This window comes from Anomaloglossus baeobatrachus, chromosome 1 (assembly GCF_048569485.1).
Source record: "Anomaloglossus baeobatrachus isolate aAnoBae1 chromosome 1, aAnoBae1.hap1, whole genome shotgun sequence".
NCBI classification, from domain to species: Eukaryota; Metazoa; Chordata; class Amphibia; order Anura; family Aromobatidae; genus Anomaloglossus; species Anomaloglossus baeobatrachus.
This window is the reverse complement of record NC_134353.1, coordinates 717,573,441-717,594,976: the sequence shown is the minus strand read 5'-3', so window position 1 is coordinate 717,594,976 and position 21,536 is coordinate 717,573,441.

Below are 21,536 nucleotides of genomic sequence, written 5' to 3'. Positions count from 1 at the left end.
ACGTGTGCAAAAATCTCCGAAAGCCACACAGAAGCACTTCCGTGTGACTTCTGTCGGATGCTGCTGCAGTCTGTGTCCTGCTCCAGCCCCAGCCCCGCAGCTGCCCGCTCAGCAGTGTCCACAGGTGCCCGCACTGTAAGGTGTCCGCAGCTGCCCACACTGCAGTGACAGCAGCTGCGGGGATGACAAGCGCTGCCATCAGGAGGTTAGTGAAGTTCCTTACCTACGGTGATGAAGTTCTGCTCTCCTGACGTCAGCGCTTTCACTGTCCTCCATGGCCGCTGCTTGTCACATCTCCTCTCGCTGCCGACCCGAGACTGTCACTAGCGTTGACGTCACAGGAACCCGCGATACTTGGTTGTGAAGGCGGCGGTCATTGAACTCAGTGACAGCTCTGCTATCAGGAGTACAGCGATCACCGCAGGTAATATACCTCGCTATGCTCCTGACAGCAGCACTTGTCATGCTCTGCAGTGATTTGGGCTGAACTATTGATGTTAGCTCAGGTCACTGCCTTGCTCTCCCAGCCAATATGGAACATTCTGTTCTTCATTGAGTGGGACATTGACTATGGTATGGATCGTCATGGGACCCTCTTGGATTACACCAGACCTGGATTTGTTTTTTCTTTTTAATAAATTGGTGAAAGAGGGAATGTTTTGGGGAGTGTTTTTTTCAAATAAAAATGTGTTTGTCGTCTATTTTTTTTTTATTGCTGACTGGGTTGGAGATGTCGGGTATCTGATAGACGCCTGACATCACGAACCCCAGGGCTTGATGCCGGGTGACATTACACATCTGGTATTAACCCCATATATTACCCCGTTTGCCACCGCACCAGGGCAACGGGATGAGCTGGAGCGAAGCACCAGGATTGGCACATCTAATGGATGCGCCACTTCTGGGATGGCTGCGGCCTGCTATTTTTAGGCTGGGGAGAGTCCAATAACCATGGACCTCCCTAGTCTGAGAATATCAGACCCCAGCTGTGTGCTTTACCTTGGCTGGTGGTCTAATTTTGGGGGGACCCCCACGTGTTTTTTTTTAATTATTTATTTATTTTAAAATAACAGCGTGGGGTGCCTCAGTTTTTGATTACCAGCCAAGGTGAAGCTGACAGCTGTGGTCTGCAGGCTGCAGCCATCTGCTTTACCCTAGCTGGCTATCAAAAATAGGGGGAACCCCACGTCATTTTTTTTTAAATTTATTTATTTTTTTGGCTAAATACAAGGCTAAGCACCCCTTAGTGCCACATGAAAGGCACCAAAGGGTACAAAATTACAAAATGCAGGAGAGTGGGACATTATGTGTCTTTCTGCCATTAATGACAGAAAAGACTGATATGAAGTGTACAAGCACAAGAAAATCACTAGAGCGCTCTACTCTGTGAAAAGCAGTAGAAAATGGCACTGGAGTGAACATGTGACCGCCTCATGTAGGTTGAAGCTATGGATCCTGGGTAGATTTATGTATTTTCCCTCCTTCAGTTTTTTTGCAATACGCAAAAAAATGGAAGGCACACGGATGACAAACGGATGACATACGGACCGTATATGGAACGGAAATGGATGCCACATGGATGCATCCGTGAAAAAAACGGACCGTTTTTTGCGGACCGCAAAAACGGATCAGTCGTGTGAATGTAGCCTTATTCTGATGTGCCGTTTATAAACAGCAGGAAGAAATAAGTGAATAGCGCCCCCCAGTGTCAGAAAATCTTCGGGCTTTCAGGGGGTAGCTGAGACCATGGAGATCATGATTCAGGCCATTTTTTCTTGTCCCCCGCTCACGTGATCACCGGTATACACCGTATACCGATGATCACGTTACAGTAAATGACAGCGCCGGTAAAAAATTATTTATCTCCCATCTGGCATGAACAAACATGTCGGATGGGAGATAAATCTCCTCCCCGGTCCCCTCCGGTCCCCCGGTGTCACCAAAGTGCCCTCACCAACCCCCTCCCGGAAATCCAAGATGGCTCGAGCACAGCAACGCGCCGGCCGCATACACCCTACTCCTCTGATTTCTGTCGCATGTGCCATGGTGATCCAATTTGGGGGAGACCCTACTTTTTTTTGTAATTAGGGGACCCTACTTTTTTTTTGTAATTATTATTATTTATAAAATAATTATAAAAAATGAGCCTGGGGTGACCTCCACATTGGATCACCAACCACGGTAAAGCTGCCAGCTGTGGTTTTCAGGCTACAGCTGTCTACTTTACCCTAGCTGGCTATCAAAAATGGGGGGACCCCACGTCATTTTTTTTAAACTATTTTTTGAAATAAAAAAAATTATTGGGCTTCCCTGTATTTTGATTGCCAGCCAAGGTAACGCCAGGCAGATGGGGGTGGCAACTCTGCGCTGAGAATAAAAAATACCGCGGAGCACTACGTCATTTTTTTGAATGATTTATTTTTACAGTACTGTCATGTCAGGCAATCAAAATACAGGGAAGCCCATTTTTTTTTTAGTTATTTAAATAAATAATTTAAAAAAAAAAATATATGGGCTCCCGCTGCATTTTTTGTATTGCTAGCTAAGGGTAATCCAAGCAGCTACTGGCTGCTAACCCCCACTGCTTGGTGTTACCTTCACTGGCAACGGAAAATCCAGGGAAGCATTTTTTATTTTTTTTGCCAAAAAACTAAAAAAAAATGACGTGAGCTTCGCCATATTTTTGTATGCTAGCCAGGTACAGCAGGCAGGTACGGCTGCCCCCAACCGTCAGCTGCCTATTTGTACTCGGCTGGAAACTTAAAATATAGGGAAACCCTTTTTTTTTAATTATTTCATGAATTTCATGAAATAATTAAAAAAAAAAACTGACGTGGGCTTCGCCGAGCTTTCTGGGACCCACTGCTGCAAATTGCAGTCCGCAGCCGCCCCAGAAAATGGCGCTTTCATAGAAGCGCCATCATCTGGCGCTGTAGCCAACTCTTCCAGCAGCACTGAAGCCGGGTGGCTTGCTGGGTAATAATGAGTTAATACTAGCTTTGTTTTACTAGCTAGTATTAAGCCAGAGATTCTTAATGTCAGGCAAGTTTGACCTGGCCATTAAGAATCTCCAATAAAGGGTTAAAAAAGACACCACACAGAGAAAAAATACTTTAACAGAAATAAATACACAGACACACTTAGAGACTCCATGTTTATTACTCCCTCTCATCCCTCCATGATCCATGGTCTTCTTTCTCCTTCAACCCATGCAGCTTTGCTACATCAGACAGCACAGCATGGGAGGAAGAACGCTGCTGCTCCCATGCAGTCTATTCACTCAGTGAGTGAGCAGAAGCTGCGTGCTGTAAGCGGTGACGTCACCGCTGACAGGCAGGTTACCATAGCAACGGTGCTCCGATCACGTGATTCCCGGTGCCGCTACTTACCGGCTGTGACAGCTAGTCCCTGCATATGGGCTGACTCTGTAAAGAGCGCCCACATGCAGGAACGGGTAGTCGACCATGTGCCAGAGCATTTCGCCGGTACACGGAGATGCTTGAACGATCACCGCGTACCGGAGAGATGCACTGACAGGATCTAGCAATGACGTCTAGCCATGTGACCAGTCTGTAGCCAATGAGATAATAGACACGTGACTGGTCACATGCTATTTTGACGTCATGATAGGTCCTATCATCAGTGCTGGTTACCGGGAGGACCCAGCGATTATTGGAAGGAAAAGCGGAGGGAGCCAGAGTGCAGGACGCGTCGCGAGGACCTGTAAGTCTTATGGCAATGCTTATTAACTGTATGTGTACATGTATAATGTGTTTTTACGTGTTTGTGTTTGCCTGCCATTGTTTTCAATGGGGTTCGAGTGGTTCGTCGAACGGTTCGTCGAACGTTCGTCGAACGGAGCCTCCGTTCGACGAACCGAACTGAACTCGAACGCTAGGGGGGTGGTTCATCTCCAATAAGAAGACAATAAAACATCCATCATCTGTTAGCAAATTCAGGGAACTGACATATGATGATATGATACAATTGTACAACATATGTCGGTAAGGGGCTGCACTGTCAGGCTACGCTCACATATTTAGTATTTCATGCGTTTTTAATGTTGCTGATTTTCTGCAGCTTTTCTGGACCAATTAGCTAAATTAAGATACTTTCGATTTTTATTTACGTTCTTTTTATATGCCTTTTGATTTCTTCATCTATGCTTTTTGTATTTTTTTGGTATGTCCTATTTTAAATAAACTGCTTTTTTGTGTTACTTAGCTGTGATAAAACTTCATTGATAAAATCATGTTTGGATTATATTTGTTTTTAGTGCATTTTTGCTGTGAAAATACATTAACTAAGCACAGTGGGCAAGAGATTTAGAGAAATTTCATACACTTTTCTCAACAAAAATGTGAAATAACAAAAAGGCATCAAATACTCATTGTGGGAACTTAAGGGTGCTTTACACGCTGCAACATCGCTAGCGATTGCTAGCGATGTCGAGCGCGATAGCACTAGAGATGAGCGAACCGGTCCCGGTTCGGCTCGAGGTCGGTTCGCCGAACGGAGGTCCCGTTCGAGTTCGGCTCGTCGAACGTTCGACGAACCGAACTCGAACTGCATAGGAAACAATGGCAGGCAATCACAAACACAGAAAAACACCTAGAAAACACCCTCAAAGGTGTCCAAAAGGTGACAAACAACTCACAACACATGGGAAAGTGACAAGGACATATACTCATGCGAAAACAAAACAGCTGGACAAGGAAAAAGAGGAGGACACACAGATATAGGCATGGCACGCCCTTCTAAAATCATGTAAAACACCGCAAGGTGACTCCAAACGTAGTCTCCCTTTTTTTCCAAAAATTGGGCCCCACACACACCCACCCATTCAGTGGCAGCACTTGTGCCCTAGTTGTACACTTCACAGCTAGATTTGCATCAAGCACATTCCAAAATACGCCATAATTAACCGTCCCCAGGATGACACCAGGGTAGGTAGCAAAGTCTTTCCTGATCCCAGCTCTGTTCATCTTGGCTTCTTTTAAAAACAATGTAAGCAAGGCTTACTCCAAGCGGAGTCTCCCTTTTTTCCAAAAATTGTGCCCCACACACACCCACCCATTCAGTGGCAGCACTTGTGCCCTAGTTGTACACTTCACAGCTAGATTTGCATCAAGCACATTCCAAAATACGCCCTAATTAACCGTCCCCAGGATGACACCAGGGTAGGTAGCAAAGTCTTTCCTGATCCCAGCTCTGTTCATCTTGGCTTCTTTTAAAAACACAGCAAGCAAGGCTTACTCCAAGCGGAGTTTCCCTTTTTTCCAAAAATTGGGCCACACACACACCCACCCATTCAGTGGCAGCACTTGTGCCCTAGTTGTACACTTCACAGCTAGATTTGCATCAAGCACATTCCAAAATACGCCATAATTAACCGTCCCCAGGATGACACCGGGGTAGGTAGATAAAGTCTTTGCTGAACCATGACTTGTTCATCTTGGCTTCTTTTAAAAACAATGTAAGCAAGGGTTACTCCAAGCGAAGTCTCCCTTTTTTCCAAAAATTGTGCCCCACACACACCCACCCATTCAGTGGCAGCACTTGTGCCCTAGTTGTACACTTCACAGCTAGATTTGCATCAAGCACATTCAAAAATACGCCATAATTAACCGTCCCCAGGATGACACCGGGGTAGGTAGCAAAGTCTTTCCTGATCCCAGCTCTGTTCATCTTGGCTTCTTTTAAAAACACAGCAAGCAAAGGTTACTCCAAGCGGAGTCTCCCTTTTTTCCAAAAATTGTGCCCCACACACACCCACCCATTCAGTGGCAGCACTTGTGCCCTAGTTGTACACTTCACAGCTAGATTTGCATCAAGCACATTCCAAAATACGCCATAATTAACCGTCCCCAGGATGACACCAGGGTAGGTAGCAAAGTCTTTCCTGATCCCAGCTCTGTTCATCTTGGCTTCTTTTAAAAACAATGTAAGCAAGGGTTACTCCAAGCGGAGTCTCCCTTTTTTCCAAAAATTGTGCCCCACACACACCCACCCATTCAGTGGCAGCACTTGTGCCCTAGTTGTACACTTCACAGCTAGATTTGCATCAAGCACATTCCAAAATACGCCATAATTAACCGTCCCCAGGATGACACCAGGGTAGGTAGCAAAGTCTTTCCTGATCCCAGCTCTGTTCATCTTGGCTTCTTTTAAAAACACAGCAAGCAAGGCTTACTCCAAGCGGAGTTTCCCTTTTTTCCAAAAATTGGGCCACACACACACCACCCATTCAGTGGCAGCACTTGTGCCCTAGTTGTACACTTCACAGCTAGATTTGCATCAAGCACATTCCAAAATACGCCATAATTAACCGTCCCCAGGATGACACCGGGGTAGGTAGATAAAGTCTTTGCTGAACCATGACTTGTTCATCTTGGCTTCTTTTAAAAACAATGTAAGCAAGGGTTACTCCAAGCGGAGTCTCCCTTTTTTCCAAAAATTGTGCCCCACACACACCCACCCATTCAGTGGCAGCACTTGTGCCCTAGTTGTACACTTCACAGCTAGATTTGCATCAAGCACATTCCAAAATACGCCATAATTAACCGTCCCCAGGATGACACCAGGGTAGGTAGCAAAGTCTTTCCTGATCCCAGCTCTGTTCATCTTGGCTTCTTTTAAAAACAATGTAAGCAAGGGTTACTCCAAGCGGAGTCTCCCTTTTTTTCCAAAAATTGTGCCCCACACACACCCACCCATTCAGTGGCAGCACTTGTGCCCTAGTTGTACACTTCACAGCTAGATTTGCATCAAGCACATTCCAAATCCACAAGCATTTACTCTCCCCAGGATGACACAGGGGTTGTAAATTCCTTCTGGATCCATGACTTGTTCATTTTGATGAACGTCAGTCTGTCCACATTGTCACTGGACAGACGCGTGCGCTTATCTGTCAGCACACACCCAGCAGCACTGAAGACACGTTCAGAGACAACGCTGGCAGCTGGACACGACAAAATCTCCAAGGCGTAAGTGTGGCGCCCTAGGACCTGGTCGCCACAACGGCATTGCCCTCCTGAGGGTTAATGCTGAGCCTGGAGGTAATGGGGAAATCTACTGGCCAGTAAGTTAACATCCACCGCAGTTTCTCCCTCAGGCCAGTAGGGGGAGCTCTGAACCTGAAGTTTCAGGGAGCTTCCTTAAGCCTGACCTGGGGGAGGAGTTAGTTAGTCTGTAGGGAGCAGCAGAAGTGAACAGACACAGAGTGAGCTGTCCTGTGAATCTGGGGCCTAGAGCTGGAGCAGTTTGGCCCAGAGAAGCAGGAGTAGCTGAGAGGCAGCAGAGAAGACTCGGACATCGGAGTCTGTGGTTGCCAGGGTATAAAATCCGTCCCTGGTAGCCGAATCCGAAGGGCAGGGGAGCTGCAAGCCCCTGGCCCAGACACATCCAAGGTACAGCTGCAGCATCAGGGCCCGGTGTGGACCCCAGCGGAGAAGCACCAGGGAGTGGGCCTGCGCAGCCACCTACAGAGGGAAGGGACGTGCTATTGGTCCCAGCAGCGAAGAGGGCCATTGCTGGATTCAGAGAAGCAGGGTCCTATCATCACCAAGAAAGGTACAGGAGTAGGCCTCATACTCAGCTGGCCAGAAAGATCACCCCAAGTACTTCCAGGCCGACCGGATCCCCATCACCACCTGTAACGGTCTCCCAGGACTGGACTGTTCCCAGAGTAAAAGAGGAAAAGGTAAAGAGACTGTTGTTTGTGCCTGTTTCTTTCCTCGCCTGTCGGCCCTGCACCGTGTTAGTCACACAGCACCATAGACTTTCACAAGCACCAACTGTGCCCCGGGCATTGCTCCACCTGTGGGGAGCAGTACCATCATAGCTGCCATAATATCATCCCGGAGGCCTCACACAGCAGCGGCGGCTTATTAGCCGCATACCACAGGTGGCGTCACGAACACAACCATTAACAAGCAAGCCACATATTCTACTGACACCCACCAGGGCCACGGAGCCGGGCCCAGCCACCACTGACTACCACCGGACTAGTCCAGCCCGGCACCGGGTGTCCCATAGCCCTGGGGTGGGCGAGTCAACTTTTGGCGTCACGAACAGGATTTCGTGCCCGGTCCCACCGGGTACTGTGCGCCTGCCGGAATTGTGCTTAAAAGATTGTGTACTGGCTGCAGACCACCGCCGCCATTAGCCTCGCTGAGCGCAGGAAGAAGGGGGGCGTGCCTGACAAAGAGCGCGAAGGGAGCGCGCCATCAGAGCAGAGCGCTGTTAACCCCGCGCGACCCGGAAGAAAATTTGAAAAGTGAACGGAGCCTGGTAAGGTTCACTAAGGGGGAGGAAGATGTCCGACTCAGAGGGAGGGCAGGTGGCTGCCATAGCCCGAGACGCCGCAGCACCAGCAGAAGCAATCCCAGTCGCCGTCGCCCCGGCCCCCACTGTAGCGCCGGTAATGCCGATCACCATGCCATACATACCGGGAGCAGAATGGCTGCCGCAATAGTCCCATACCTTGAGTGACTTCAGAGAAAGCCTGCACAGCTTATTCCGGGTGTATCCGCTGACTGAGAGCCAGAAGGTGGGCATATTAATGGGACAGCTAGCCGGCGCAGCCCAGCGTGAAGCGAAGTCATGGCCTGATACAGATAAAGGGACAGCAGCCCAGATACTGGCCAAGCTAAAGAGTACGTTTGACACTCGCACCGCAGCAGAGATAAAGATGAGATTCTTTGGGTGCAAGCAGCGGGCCACAGACAGCATAAGGGACTATGCCCTAAACCTGCAAGAGGCCCTGAAAGCAGTTAAACAGGTGGACCCAGAGAGTGTACGTGAAGAAGACAAACTCCTAACTGAGCAGTTCATAGAGGGGCTCCTGTCAGATGCCCACAGGACCCAGCTGCGTATCCTGGTCCTGCAGAACCCTGCTCTGGACTTTGCCAAGTTTAAGGACCAGGCCATCAGGGTACTGAGAGAATCTACGCCGAATGACCCAGTACCCCTCCGGCCTCCTGCTATCACGTACCCCGGGGTGGTGCCTGCAACACGAGCCACTGCAGGGGCTGAGGCGCAGTCCCTGGATAAGGATCCCACTGCGGAGCTCAGACAACAGGTCCAGGAGCTGACCAAGACTGTGGCTGCCCTTGCCAAGACCGTGCAGTCTCTACAAATGACCCCCTCGCCTGCGAAAATCGAGTTGGCCTCCAGCCCAGAGGACGTCCCATGGATGCGACAGAGAAGGATTCCGCCGACCCGAGGCAGAGACACAGACCGGTACGATTCAACAGGACAACCGATCTGCCGCAACTGCAACCAGGCGGGCCACATTGCACGACGCTGTCCTTTAAATGGGCCGAGCCTGGGGCCAGGAGCCGACCCCCAGGTGTAAGGAAGCCCGGCTCAACCCCCAGCCGCAGCAAGTATGTGGGAGGACGACCGGTCCTTCCTATTGTGCTGGATGGAATCCCTTTGAATGCCCTCCTGGATACGGGGTCCCAGGTAACAACCATCCCCCACAAACTGTACAAAAGATATTGGGCCGATTCAGACATTGACCATGGCCCAGATGATGATTTAACAATTGTGGCCAGTAATGGTCAGCCCTTACCTCAGATTGGGTACAAAGAAGTAACCATTAAAGTGGGGTGGGTGGAATTGCCATGTCAGGGGATGATAATTGTAGATATTGATCGCAAAGAATCTGACCCACTGCTAACTCTTGGTACAAATGTGATAGAAAATTGTATTGCCGAAGTGATAATTTTGTTACAGCAGGCGTCTGAAACTGCCAGCTCCGGGCAGCAGCGTGTCCTACAGAGGGAGATCAGAGCCCTGATGAGGAGGCAGCAGGTAGAGCTGGCCGGAGGAGAAATTGGCAGTGTGAGGGTAAGTGACCCCCTCCCCATTGTAATACCCCCAAGAAGTGAAATGTTGATATGGTGTCGGGCAGCAATAGGCCTCAAGGGTCAGGATTACCATGCCTTGGTAGAACCAATGTATTCAGACAGTAGGCCTGGAGTCCTGATAGCCAGAGGGGTAGCGGACGTCCGCAAGGGGAGAGTGCCCGTCCGTGTCCTGAATTGTGGGGAGGAGGAGGCCAAATTGCCCCGGTATGCCACTGTGGCAAAATTGTACACTGTCAGCAACAATACCATTAAAGCAGTGGAACCCTTGATCCCGTCCGACCAGGCGGAAGACAATGGCTCCAAGGGGCAGCCGGAAGACTGGTGCCAAAAATTACATGTGGGCACCGACTCCACCCCCTCACACCAAAAGCATGGGGTTTACCGGGTGGTACAGGAGTATGAGCGGGTCTTCAGCAAACACCCCCTAGATTTTGGGCAGGTGAAAGGGGTTCAACATCAAATCCCCACGGGTGATCATCATCCCATTAAAGAAAGATACCGCCCTGTACCCCCCGCACAGTATCAGTGTGCCAAGGAAATGTTACGGGAAATGAAGGAGGCTGGGGTTATCAGAGATAGTTGTAGCCCCTGGGCAGCTCCACTAGTGCTCGTAAAGAAAAAAGATGGTACAATGAGAATGTGTGTAGATTACAGGCAAATTAACCGCATTACACATAAAGATGCCTATCCACTACCCAGAATAGAGGAGTCACTAACAGCCTTAAAGTCAGCTAACTATTTCTCCACCTTGGATCTCACCAGTGGGTATTGGCAGGTTCCCGTGGCAGAGGCGGACAAGGAGAAGACTGCCTTCACGACACCAATGGGTCTCTGTGAGTTCAATTGTATGCCATTCGGGCTCTGCAACGCCCCAGGGACATTCCAACGGTTGATGGAGTGCTGCTTGGGCCACCACAACTTCGAAACCGTGCTGCTGTACCTGGATGACGTAATAGTCTACTCCAAGACTTATGAGGACCACCTGAAGCACTTAGCAGAAGTGTTTGAGTCCTTGTCGAAATATGGCCTGAAGATCAAGCCGTCCAAATGTCACCTCTTGAAGCCAAAGGTACAGTACCTGGGTCATGTGGTCAGCGCAGAAGGCGTGGCACCTGATCCGGAGAAAGTCACGGTAATTAAGGACTGGCCAAGACCCACCACGGTGAAGGAGGTGCGGCAGTTCCTTGGACTGGTGGGCTACTACCGAAGGTTCATTGATGGGTTCACCAAGATAGCAGCGCCCCTTCAAGATCTCCTGGTGGGCCAGCCGAAGCAGGCTAAGAAGCAGAGCCCTCCATTTGAATGGGGCAGCCAACTGGAAACATCCTTTGTCCGGCTGAAAGGGGCTCTCACGGGAGAAGAAATTCTGGCCTACCCTGACTACAGCCAACCGTTTATACTGTACACAGACGCCAGCAACGTGGGACTGGGAGCAGTTCTGTCCCAGGTACAGGGAGGCAGAGAGAGGGTAATAGCGTACGCCAGTAGGAAGCTTCGGCCCACGGAAAGGAATCCAGAAAACGACAGTTCCTTCAAGCTGGAGTTCCTCGCTATTGTGTGGGCAGTGACTGAACGCTTCAAGCACTATCTGGCATCGGCCAAGTTTACCATCTACACGGACAACAATCCGTTGACACACCTGGCAACAGCCAAGTTAGGTGCAATGGAACAGCGATGGATGGCCCGGCTGTCTAACTTTGACTTTACCATCAAGTATCGGGCTGGCAAGAAGAATAACAATGCTGATGCGCTGTCCAGAATGCCTCACTTACCCGAGTCTGGAGAAGACCTGGATGAACTCGAAGAGATAGAGTTACCGGCTTTCCATCACCAGGGTGTTTCACAGTGTGAGCATGCTGTGGGAGTGAAGCGCTTAAACCAGCACGAGGTCTCGGTCAATCCATTACTCCACCATAATTGGGAAGAAACACAGAATGGTGACCCGGCCGTGCGATTGGTCAAAGAGAAGCTAGCGCAAGCTGAGACCCATCTTGGCCCAGACGCTCCAGAGGAATCCCAGCAGCTGTGGAAGGAGAGGGGACGACTGTTCACCTACCAGGGCAAGCTCTGCAAGAGATATGTCAACTATCGAACAAATGAACTTGTCTGGCAGATAGTGGTTCCGCAGAGGGATGCTCCAATGGTCCTAGCAGCGTATCATGATAACGCCGGGCACTTCGGGTGGAAGAAGTTGGAGGCCTTACTCCGTGATCGGTTCTACTGGGTGCACATGAGAAAGATGATCGAGAAATGGTGCCGAGACTGTGGCCCGTGTAACTTGAGGCGGAAGGATGATGCCAGCCAAAGGTCTCCCCTACAGCCAATTGTCACGAAGCAGCCCCTGGAGTTGGTGGCCCTGGACCACGTGAAGTTAACACCAAGCCGGTCAGGCTATGTGTACGCCCTCACCATTGTGGACCATTACTCTCGTTTCCTGGTAGTAGTGCCTGTGAAGGACCAGACAGCCAGGACGGCAGCTAGAGCGTTCCAGGCATCCTTTTGTCGACCGCACGGCTATCCGGAAAGGGTACTGACGGATCAGGGTCCTGCATTCGAGGCTGAAGTGTTCCAAGAGTTCTGTAACATGTACGGTTGTAAGAAAATTCGAACCACACCGTACCACCCCCAGACCAATGGACTGTGCGAGAAAATGAACCATGTGGTTATTGATATGCTGAAGACCCTACCGCTGGAAGAGAGGAACCAATGGCCAGAAAAGTTGCCAGATCTGGTAGACTTGTACAACCACATCCCAGTGAATTCGACCAACTGCAGCCCCGCTTACCTGATGCGAGCCAGACCAGGCAAGTTGCCTGTAGACTTTGAGATGGGGACTGTGTCGCCTGAGGCGGTTCAAGAAATAGAGGATTGGGATGCAGAACGGCAGCAGCGGTACCGTAAGGTCCAGGAGTGCGTGGAAAGGAGCCTGTCTCAAGCAAGAACGAGACAAGAACAGCATTACAATCAAACAGCCCCAGCAACTCCCTTAGCACCTGGAGAACAAGTCCTCAAGAAGAAGCGGAAGACGCATAAGTTGGATGATCAGTGGGAAAACGAGCCCTACACCATTATCCCCTCCAACTTTGACAATAGTAAGGTATGCCTCATAAGCAAAGATGAAGGCAAGACCTGTCAAGCAATTTCCCGAGACCGCCTGAAAGCGTGCCCTGAACGGTGCCGAATCCAAAGAGAAATAGAAGGAGTACAAGGAAGTCCCCAAAGTCAAGAGAAAGAAGGGGAGATGATTCAAACCATCCTTGGGAAGTTCCCCAAAACTTGGACCCGAATCAACAATGCCATAGTGGTACCAGTTTTGGCGTTTCCGCAGTTGGTCGAGCCAGAAACAGAAAAGGTTCCGGATCCACCTAAAGAATCGTCCGCTCCAGCACGAGATGACACGCCAGCAGTGGAACAGGAGGATCAACCCCCTGTCAGTGGTGAACCTGTCATACCCTTGGCGACTCCTGGACCACAAAGGCAACCATCACGCTTACCTATTGGGGTTAGGCCCACCTGTAGTGCTGAGATAGAAGACGTACCACGTAGTCAGGGGCAAACACCAGAGCTACGTAGGTCCCAGCGCAGCACTCGGGGACAACCCCCTCTAAGGTATAGGGAGTCTACTGTATAAAGTAAAGAGTACTTATTAGAGTGTAAATAGTTATGCAAAATGTCTGTCATGTTGTGCACAAAATGTTTTCTTTTTCTTTGATTGCGAAAATGGACAATTGGGCCACTGGACTATGGGTGGCCAACACCTAAATTGTTCATAGTTAGCACCAGTGTGCTCAAACACCCCTGAAGAAAAACCCGTCCGGCGTGCATAGAGTGGGGTCATCAATGCTCTGACGCACGCCCAGAGCCTACGTTGGGGGTTTGATCGCGGCGGGTCCCCCATGGAGCAGTGTAATGGACACCCGGCAGGGAGCCACACTGGACTCTTATAGAAATGTTTAAGATTGTAACGTTAAAGAGAATGTGCCTCCCATATTGGGATGAAATGTATGACATGTTATGTTTTGTTTCTACAGTCCGGGAGTACTGAATTTAACTAAGGGGGAGTGTGGCGCCCTAGGACCTGGTCGCCACAACGGCATTGCCCTCCTGAGGGTTAATGCTGAGCCTGGAGGTAATGGGGAAATCTACTGGCCAGTAAGTTAACATCCACCGCAGTTTCTCCCTCAGGCCAGTAGGGGGAGCTCTGAACCTGAAGTTTCAGGGAGCTTCCTTAAGCCTGACCTGGGGGAGGAGTTAGTTAGTCTGTAGGGAGCAGCAGAAGTGAACAGACACAGAGTGAGCTGTCCTGTGAATCTGGGGCCTAGAGCTGGAGCAGTTTGGCCCAGAGAAGCAGGAGTAGCTGAGAGGCAGCAGAGAAGACTCGGACATCGGAGTCTGTGGTTGCCAGGGTATAAAATCCGTCCCTGGTAGCCGAATCCGAAGGGCAGGGGAGCTGCAAGCCCCTGGCCCAGACACATCCAAGGTACAGCTGCAGCATCAGGGCCCGGTGTGGACCCCAGCGGAGAAGCACCAGGGAGTGGGCCTGCGCAGCCACCTACAGAGGGAAGGGACGTGCTATTGGTCCCAGCAGCGAAGAGGGCCATTGCTGGATTCAGAGAAGCAGGGTCCTATCATCACCAAGAAAGGTACAGGAGTAGGCCTCATACTCAGCTGGCCAGAAAGATCACCCCAAGTACTTCCAGGCCGACCGGATCCCCATCACCACCTGTAACGGTCTCCCAGGACTGGACTGTTCCCAGAGTAAAAGAGGAAAAGGTAAAGAGACTGTTGTTTGTGCCTGTTTCTTTCCTCGCCTGTCGGCCCTGCACCGTGTTAGTCACACAGCACCATAGACTTTCACAAGCACCAACTGTGCCCCGGGCATTGCTCCACCTGTGGGGAGCAGTACCATCATAGCTGCCATAATATCATCCCGGAGGCCTCACACAGCAGCGGCGGCTTATTAGCCGCATACCACAGGTGGCGTCACGAACACAACCATTAACAAGCAAGCCACATATTCTACTGACACCCACCAGGGCCACGGAGCCGGGCCCAGCCACCACTGACTACCACCGGACTAGTCCAGCCCGGCACCGGGTGTCCCATAGCCCTGGGGTGGGCGAGTCATAAGTTGAGAGCTTTGGCCATTTTTCTAGGTTTGAAGCCCAAAAGGAGCAAGGCTCCAGTTGCACAGTCATGGCATCGATGTTCATTTGGAGATACTCCTGTATCATCCTCTCCAGCCGTTGACTATGTGTCAGACTTGTTGTCTCTGGTGGCCTTGCAAAGGAGGGTCTAAAAAAATTATGAAAAGATTCCATAAAATTGCTGTTACCAGCACCAGATACGGTCCTACTGGTACGTGTAGACTGTTGAAGATGACGAGACCGTCCCATGTTTGTCAAGTTACAACTGGGAGATTCACTCCCTGCACCTGCACGGTTGTTTGGTGGAAAAGCGGATCTAAGATCGAGTAACAGCTTCTGCTGATACTCCTGCATACGTGCGTCCCTTTCTATGGCTGGAATTATGTCACAAAATTTGGACTTGTACCGGGGATCTAATAGTGTGGCAAGCCAGTAGTCATCATCACTTCTAATTTTGACAATACGAGGGTCATGTTGGAGGTAGTGCAACAAGATGGCACTCATGTGTCTTGCGCAGCCATGCGGACCAAGTCCACGCTGTGTTTGTGGCATAGAGGTGCTAACCGTTCTTTCTTCCTCTGACATCTCCCCCCAACCTCTTTCAACTGAAATTTGACCAAGGTCTCCCTCATCTGCTGAGTCTTCCATGTCCATGGACAGTTCGTCCTCCATTTCTTCATGTCCTCCTGCACCTTCCTCAACATCTCGCCTGCTACCTTGCGCCCTTGTTGATCCCTGTCCCCCATGCTCCCATGCCTGGCGCCTTGGTTATGATGAACGTCTGGACCTTGGTGATGTTGTTGTGTCTTGCGCATATGAATCCTCCTGTAGTTCATCCCCTTCCTGTTGTCCCACCCCCTGACTCCGAATAGTGTTTAGCGTGTGCTCCAGCATGTAAATGACTGGAATCGTCATGCTGATAATGGCATTGTCAGCGCTAAACATATTCGTCGCCATGTCGAAACTGTGCAGAAGGGTGCATAGGTCCTTGATCTGAGACCACTCCATCAGGGTGATCTGCCCCACCTCTGCATCTCGTTGGCCCAGGCTATACGTCATGACGTATTGCACCAGGGCACGGCGGTGCTGCCACAGTCGCTGTAACATGTGGAGAGTTGAATTCCAGCGTGTCGCCACATCGCATTTCAGGCGATGAACCGGCAGGCCGAAAGACTTCTGGAGCGATGCAAGTCGCTCAGCTGCGGCGCCTGAACGGCGGAAGTGAGCAGACAGTTTTCGTGCCCTGTTCAGAAGGCCATCTAGGCCGGGATACTGTGTTAAAAATTGCTGCACGACAAGGTTCAACACGTGAGCCATACAAGGTACGTGTGTCACCTTGCCCAGGCGAAGGGCCGCACCCAGGTTTGCAGCATTGTCGCACACGGCCTTTCCAGGCTGCAGGTTGAGTGGAGACAACCATTTATTAAACTCGGACCGCAGAGCTGACCACAACTCCTCAGCTGTGTGACTCTTATTCCCAAGACATGTCAAGCTAAAGACCGCCTGATGCCGTTGCGCTCTGCTGCCAGCATAGTAATGAGGGGTGCGTGATTCCTTCTGCGCAGTGAGAACGCTGGTGGCCTGACCAGGCAGGCTTGGGGCGGAGGTGGAGGACCCAGATGAGGTGGAGGATGCAGAAGCAGTGGCGGAACTTGGACAGACAGAGGATTGACACACAAGTCGTGGGGACGGCAAGACTTGTGCAGCAGACCCTTCACCATCTATCACCATAGTTACCCAGTGCCCAGTCAGCGACATGTAACGTCCCTGTCCATGCTTACTGGTCCAAGTATCGGTGGTGAAATGCACCCGTTCACACACAGAGTTTCTCAAGGAAGCGGTGATGTTGTGTGCGACATGCTGGTGTAGCGCGGGCACACCTTTCTTAGAGAAGTAGTGGCGACTAGGCATCTGGTACTGGGGCACAGCGACAGACATAAGGTCTCTAAAATCCTGTGTGTCCACTAGGCGGAAAGGCAGCATTTTGGTAGCCAACAGCTTACAGAGGGATAGAGTCAACCTCTTAGCTTTGTCATGGGTCGCAGGAAATGGCCTTTTATTTGTCCACATCTGAGGGACAGAGATCTGGCTGCTGTGTGTAGACGGTGTTGAGTAGGGTGTCCCTGGAAAAATGCAGGTTTGTGAGGAAAGTGCAGGCGGAGACATGATGTTGCCTTCATCCAAAGTTGGTGCTATCGATGTCTGAGACAGCTGTACACACTCACTTGTTTCCCCTTCCAAAACAACTGACGACCTACCAAGCAAACTGCCTGTTGCGGTTACAGTGGTGGAAGTTGTGGGTGGAAAAACAGGTGTGACAGCAGTCCCCACAGTCCTAGAAGATGACGAGCGCGCGGATGCACTGGAAGGGGCAGGCGGTGGATGGTTCGCTCCGCTAGGCCGCATTGCAGCACGGTGAGCTTCCCACCGGGCAATATGATATTTATTCATGTGACGATTCATGGAAGAAGTTGTCAAACTGCTGAGGTTTTGACCTCTACTAAGAGAACCATGACAAATTTTACAGATCACATAATTTGGGCGATCTTTTTCTATGTCAAAAAAGGACCAGGCTAGGCAAGGCTTAGAGGCCATGCGACCTGATGATCCACCCCGAATAATGCTCAGAGGCAGAGTGGTGGCTGAGGATGCAGTTGTAGACGTGCTACCAGTACTCCGACTCTGTCCAGGAAGGCGCAAGGTAACTTCGTCATCAGTTGCATCCTCCTCCACCACCTCTGTTGACCTGCTCGAGTGCCTGACTGTGGGTTGACAGTAGGTGGGATCTAGAACTTCATCATCAATTGTTGTGTTTGCACTCCCCTCCCCCTCTGACCGAGCCTCTTCTTGCCCTGACCGAATATTTAAGTTGTCATCCCAATCGGGTATCTGAGTCTCATCTTCATCAGTATGTTCCTCATTGTCTATAACCACAGGTGTTACAGTTTGTGGCAAATGGTCAACATTATGCTCCGAAACTTGGTCCTCACGGCCTGAATCAGAGTCACAAAGGTTCTGGGCATCACTGCAGACCATTTATCTGTTCTGTACTCACTGTAGCTTGGGAGCAGACCTCTGATTCCCAGGCTATAGTGTGACTGAACAGCTCTGCAGACTCAGCCATCTCAGTTCCACCATACTGTGCAGGGCTGATGGAGACTTCAGAGCTGGGAGAAATCAAGTTTGATTGGGATGACAACTCAGAGGACTGGTGTTTTTTGGATGCGGTACTTGAAGTGGCTGAGAGGGCACTTGTTGGACCACTTGAGATCCATTCAAGCATTTTCCTTTTTTGCCCATCATCTACCTTTGTTCCTGTTGTTCGTGGCCGTAAAAAAGGGAGCACATCGGATTGTCCACGGTAAGTAGTAGACATCTTACTTTTGCTGGTAGATGGTCTATCTTCAGCAGATGATAATGGAGCTTTGCCACCTTCCCCACGGACAAAACCTTTTTTGCCTTTTCCACCACGCCTCTTCCCCTTTCCACCAGCATCTGTCATTTTGCCACTCATGTTGATTGCGACAAGATTGTGGACTGACAATGTGGTAGTAAAAATTGAGAGGTGGTGTAGATTGCAGTGGTGGTCTAGCTTTATTAACAGCAGAATAATAAAGAATAAATATCCCTGACAAAGCAACTACGGCCCTTAAACTGGCAGCAAAAATTGCTAGTATAATGGCTTAGTTATAATGAGTAGTGATGAGCGAGTACTAAAAAGCTCGGGTGCTCGAAGCTCGGGCCGAGCCTCCCAAGATACTCGTGTACTCGGGCCGAGCAACGAGCCCAATGTTATCCTATGGGAGACCCGAGTATTTTTGTGAAATGACCCCCCGGCAGCATGTAGAAACCCTAAAAATGTCACAAAAGTCTCAGAAGAGTGCTCAAATGACATGGCAACAGCATGGGGAAGACCCCTTGAAGCATTTATCACTCAAAAGTCACAGCTGTGAACAATTTTGTCCGCGTTTCACGCCATTTTTACGGACTCACCAGAAAACCTTCCAAAATGACCCCAAAATGATTTTTCATGGCAGAAATGTTAAGGGCACATACCCAATAGTGAGATAGAGCTGGTGTATGTTACTTTTTGAGATTAATACATGAAAGATTTTACGTGAAAACATTGTGTGGCACTCCAATGTCCTTGAGAAGAGACGTACATGAAGGCCTCTTGAGTCTAATGTGCCCATTTTGAGGAAGTGAGTCTTTGTAGTATTTTCCTTTGCCAGGGCAGTCCAAAATTGTGAGGTTCACCAATGCCCCTGCATACAGACGTGCATGAGGGCCTGTAAACCTGAAGTGCCCATTGTAAGGAAGTGGGTCTATTGTAGTATAGCCCTTAGGCAGGGCAGCCAAAAATTGGGAGGCTCCACGTTGTCCCTGGATAGAGACGTGCATGATGGCCTGTAAACCTGAAGTGCCCATTGTAAGGAAGTGGGTCTATTTTAGTATAGCCCTTTGCCAGGGCAGCCAAAAATTGGGAGGCTCCACGTTGTCCCTGGATAGAGACGTGCATGATGGCCTGTAAACCTGAAGTGCCCATTGTAAGGAAGTGGGTCTATTTTAGTATAGCCCTTTGCCAGGGCAGCCAAAAATTGGGAGGCTCCACGTTGTCCCTGGGTAGAGACGTGCATGAGGGCCTCAAAACATTAAGTGTCCATTGTCAGGAAGTGGGTGTATTATAGTATAGCCCTTAGGCAGGGCAGCCAAAAATTGGGAGGCTCCACATTGTCCCTGGATAGAGACGTGCATGATGGCCTGTAAACATGAAGTGCCCATTGTAAGGAAGTGGGTCTATTGTAGTATAGCCCTTAGGCAGGGCAGCCAAAAATTGGGAGGCTCCACGTTGTCCCTGGATAGAGACGTGCATGATGGCCTGTAAACCTGAAGTGCCCATTGTAAGGAAGTGGGTCTATTTTAGTATAGCCCTTTGCCAGGGCAGCCAAAAATTGGGAGGCTCCACGTTGTCCCTGGATAGAGACGTGCATGATGGCCTGTAAACCTGAAGTGCCCATTGTAAGGAAGTGGGTCTATTGTAGTATAGCCCTTAGGCAGGGCAGCCAAAAATTGGGAGGCTCCACGTTGTCCCTGGGTAGAGACGTGCATGAGGGCCTCAAAACATTAAGTGTCCATTGTCAGGAAGTGGGTGTATTATAGTATAGCCCTTAGGCAGGGCAGCCAAAAATTGGGAGGCTCCACGTTGTCCCTGGGTAGAGACGTGCATGAGGGCCTCAAAACATTGTTCCCATTGCAAAGGAGCGGGTCTCCTGTCGTTGTAATGTCCATTCTGCAAAGAATGGGCGAAAAAATTTACCACTGGGGGTATACCTGAAACAAAGGCCTAAGTATTGCAATTTGTAACGGTCATCATCATGGTGGCACATGAGGAGAAGGAGGAGCAGTCCAGCGATTATCCAAAGTCCAGAAGTGTGTACCCATGGGTGAGTGGAGGTACATGGCAAACTTTAAATTCCGCTCTCATTTGCTGGTGGTGTGGTGAAGTCTGGCCCAATCCAACCCTTGTTCATCTTGATCAGAGTCAGCCTGTCAGCATTTTCAGTTGACAGGCGGGTGCGTTTATCTGTAATGATTCCACCTGCGGCACTAAAAACACGCTCTGACAAAACGCTAGCAGCAGGGCAGGCCAGGACTTCCAAGGCGTAGAGAGCCAATTCATGCCACGTGTCCAGCTTGGATACCCAATAATTGTAAGGCACAGAGGAATGTCGGAGTACAGTTGTTCGATCTGCAAGGTACTCCTTCAGCATCTGGGCAAACTTAGGATTTCTTGTGGCACTACCCCGCACCTCAGGGGCTGTGGTACGTGAGGGGCTGAGAAAACTGTCCCACATCTTAAAGACTGTTCCCCTACCTCTGGCGGATTGGACTTGTGCCTCTCTCGGCTGTACGCCTCGGTTGTCCACTGATTCCTGACCTATGCCGCTAGCGTTTTGTGAGGGGAATGCTTTGCCTACTTCCGTGACTATGGCCTTCCGGAACTGCTGCATTTTGGTTGACCTCTCCTCCACGGGAATAAGAGACAAAAAGTTCTCCTTGTAGCGTGGGTCTAACAGTGTTACCAACCAGTAATGATTGTCGGCCAAGATGTTCTTAACGCGAGGGTCACGAGACAGGCAGCTTACCATAAAGTCAGCCATGTGCGCCAGACTCTTAACAGCCAGGACTTCAGTAGCCTGACCAACAAGATGACTGAACATGCTGTCCTCCTCCTCCTCCTCCTCATCTACCCTGTCCTCTGGCCAGCCACGCTGAACCGAGGATATGACTGGTGTGCATGTCATATCCTCAATTTGGCCGGAGAGTTGCTCCATGTCTTCATCCTCCTCCTCGTCATAGTCCTCCACTGCACGTTGTGATGAGACGAGGCTGGGCTGTGTGTTATCACCCACACCCACTACTGTTTCTTGCTGCAACTCATCGCGCTCCGCCTGCAATGCATCATGTTTGTTTTTCAGCAGAGACCGTTTTAGAAGGCAGAGTAGCGGTATGG